The sequence below is a fragment of the Pteronotus mesoamericanus genome, unplaced genomic scaffold, assembly GCF_021234165.1.
Source record: "Pteronotus mesoamericanus isolate MK-2021 breed Mesoamerican mustached bat unplaced genomic scaffold, CSHL_Meso_final contig_82, whole genome shotgun sequence".
Lineage (NCBI taxonomy): Eukaryota > Metazoa > Chordata > Mammalia > Chiroptera > Mormoopidae > Pteronotus > Pteronotus mesoamericanus.
This window is the reverse complement of record NW_026555265.1, coordinates 7,419,947-7,423,793: the sequence shown is the minus strand read 5'-3', so window position 1 is coordinate 7,423,793 and position 3,847 is coordinate 7,419,947.

Sequence of the window (3,847 nt, the reverse complement as noted above, 5' to 3'; positions counted from 1 at the left end):
TGACTGGTGATGGAGCTGTACACAGGGTGTTTTGAAAGGGCCATCCATGCTTTTGTCCATCAGCTACTTACTGAGCAATTGCTATGCTGTTAGACACAGAGGTAAAGTAGAATGAATTCCTATTTCTAAAGACCTCACAGTCTGGTTACAGCACCCAGATAGAAATGACTATGAAATAAGCCAGATAGTGTTATATGCCATAAAATGCTGATGGTCCAACTAACCATCCTTCCATCCACCATCCATTTATCCAAGAAGTATTTATTATATATCCACTCTAAACCAACTCTAGTCTCAGCATTGGGGATGCAGCACTCAACAGATCACCCCACAACAATAAACAACAAAATTAATAAAGGTAGATCATTCTAATAGTGAAATTTTCTAGACCGGGGCTATATCAGGGTGCTGTGATAAAGAGTGCTTTAGATAGAGAGGTTATGGAAGGCCTGTTACAAGACGGTGGCATTAGATCTGAGACAGAAGGGGTATGAAGGAGCCAGCCAGCCTGTGACTACCTGGGTAAAGATAGAATCCCAAGCAAAGGGAATAGCAAAGGCAAAAGTCCTGAGGAAGAAATAAGTTTAGTGGATTCAGTGGACAGAAAAATGGCCAGAGAGACTGGAGTGTAATTAATGAAGTGCAGGGAGGGGGGCGGCGTGTGCTGCGGAACACTAGAGGAGGGGATTTGAGAAAAAGGAATAGACTGGATCATGCAGTCTCCAACAGATCCAAAGAAGTTTGGATTTTATTCTAAGCACCCTAAGAAGCCTTTGAGACTTTACACTGGGAAGAACATATTCTGATTTATGTTTTAAAAAGTGTTCTGAATTCCTCTCTCAGTGTTAAATATAACAAGTATATAAAAAAGCAAAAAGTAAGATATAGATCCAAACAATACTTGACTCATATTTAAAGAGCATTCTACACCAAATAAGTTTAAAATAGACACCCTTCTCACCTGCAACTGGAATATTGACCACGTTCAAATATTTGCTCAGCCATAATATATACCTCAATATGTTCAAATCAATGAAATGTTATAGAATGTGTTCCCTAAACCAATGGAACTAAACTAGAAATCAATTACAATAAGATATTTAGAAAACTCCCACATATTTATAAATTAAATTATGCTCTTTTAAATAACACCTGGGTCAAAGGAGAAACTAGAAAAATTTTGAATTGATTGATAATGAAAATACAATGCATCACAATTTATGATACACAACTAAAGCAAGGAAAATTTGTAGTTTAAGTGCTTATATTAAAAAGGAAGAAATGTTTAAAATCAACTATCTAAGCTTTTATCTTAAATTAGACAAGGAAGAACACATTAAATCTGATACCAAAAAAAAAAAAAGAAATAATAAACATAAGACTAGGAAGCAGTGAAATAAAATGCACCCCCCAAACAGAGAAAACTGACACAGCCAGAAGTTGGTTTTTTGAAAAGATTAATAAAATTTATAAATCCATTTATTAAGGTTAATCAAGAAAAAGAGAGAATGATACAAACAGCCAATTTCAAATATGAAAGAAAGGTTGTCCTATAGATTCCATAGGCCGTAAAAGGATCACAGGGGAATATTATGAACTCTATGTTAATGAAGTCAATAATTGAAATGAGTGGACAAAGCCTGGAAAACATAACTTACCAAAGCTGACTCACAACAAAATAGAAAATCTAAATAGTCCAATTTCTATTAATAAAATTCAATTCATAATCTTAGTCAAAAACATTTCTACAAAGAAACCTCCAGGCCTGGATGGTTTCACTGGTGAAATCTGGTAAACATTTATGGGATGAATAGTACCCATTTTACATAAACTCTTTGAGAAAAATGGACACGAGAGCTCCATTTCTCAATTCATTTTACAGGACTAACATCATCTAGATAGAAAAACACTTAGAAAAAAAAAAGGACTGTATTACCCCAGCTCCACGGAGGAGGGCACTGAGGCTCAGAGTGGTAACATGACTTGCCCCAAATCTTCGGATTTGGCGATGGCAGAGCAGCACTAAGCCCCGGGTGCCCAACCCCAGACTGGTCCTGCACCATGCCGTCTCCCAGAGCGGATCCCGACAAATGGCCACATGGTGTAGGAAGCCCTGTAAGGCTCCCAGGGCCAGAAGCTGAGACCCAAGGAATATCCCCTCCCCACTTCCTACTCCCACAAGAACGCAGCCAGGTGAACTTGCTCCCCTCATTGCCCATTTTGGAATCCCTGGTGTGAATCCTCCTGCTTACAATGAACAGCTGTATGAGGCCAAATATATTTGTGTGGATATAGGAAATGCCCTACCATGTGACATCTGGTTTTGTCATTTGGGCCAATAATCCTGTCTAGTCCGTTATGTATTGCTTTGGGGAACAGATACAGCACAGAAGGAATGCTTAAAAGTTTTAACAGGAAAGCAAGTCACTGCCAGGAGAAGATAGTGACAGAATAGCAGTATAGTGATAGCAAAACTCTGCTCAGTTTTTACTTATACAAATGGTTGAGTATTTAAATTGAAGTTTAAGTGCTATTAGTTAATACTCAAATGAATAACATCATGTATTTTACCTATTATCAGAACTTGAAATAACCACTGCAGCTCCTGTGCGCCCCTGCAGTTTTGGTGTTCTGAGTATGACCATTGGCTGGAATGTGAAAAGTCATTTCACGGTGGGTGTTATAGTGGGTTGTGAATCTTCATGACTTCATCTTGCTGGGAGCATGGCTGGGACTGGCTGTCATCTCTTGGTCTTGATATCTCATCTTCCCACCTTGTCTAGTTGAGTCTACCTCCTAAATATCTCCAACTCTGTTTCCTCTTCTCACTTACTTCTGTCCCTGTTTGGGGCCTCCCAGTCAACTCTAAGGTGCTGGCCTTCTGTTTCCTGCCTTTAGCCTCCTTGCCTCCAGTCTATCTTTCCTGGCATCACACGCAGCTGTGTTTCTATGTTGTCTTCAAGTTATATCAAAAATTTATTACTATGTCTTTTAATTCTAGCCCCAGTATGTGTAACTAATTTCTCAAATTTAACCTCTTCTACCTGAACTCCCAATGGTGCTTCCCTAACCTCTCTTCTAGTTTTACCCATCTCAGTTAAAGACAAGTCCATTCATCTAGTTGCCCAGATCAAAAACTGGGAGTCATAGTTGACTTGACACCTCTCTGCCCCTACATTCAATCCAATCAGCAAGCCCTGTTTTCTCTGTCTTCCAAAGAGATCTAGAATCCTCACCGCTCACCATCTCTGCTTCCACCACTCTGAATCAAATTTTTCTTATCTCTCACTGGTATTATTACAAGATCCTCCTTACTGGTCTCTCTCGCTCCACTGCTATTATTTTCTTTTTAAAAAAAAATATTTATTTACTTATTTATTTATTCATTTTTAGAGGAGGGGAGGGAGAACAAGAGGGAGAGAAACATCAATGCCTGAGAGACACATCAATGTGTTGCCCCTCACATGCCCCCAGCCAGGGACCGGCCGCAACCCGGGCACCTGCCTCGACGGGGAATTGAATCGGCAAACCCTAGGTGTGTAGGCTGGCACCCAATCCACTGAGCCACACTGGCCAAGGCTCTATTTTTTTTCAAAAATCGGCCACAGAACTCCTGTTAAAACCCAGAAGCCAGATCATATAGCATCTGAGTTCAAAATCCGTAATTGCCACCTTGCCCAAAGTAAAGCCAAAATTTATTACAGTGACCGAAAAAGCCCTGCTCTATCTGGCCCTTCACAAGCTCTCAAAACCCATCTCTACTATTCTCTCCAGTGTTTCCTCCACTCCAGCCTCACTGGCCCCTTCCTCGTTCTAAGCAGGATCTTATCTCAGAACCTGTGTACCT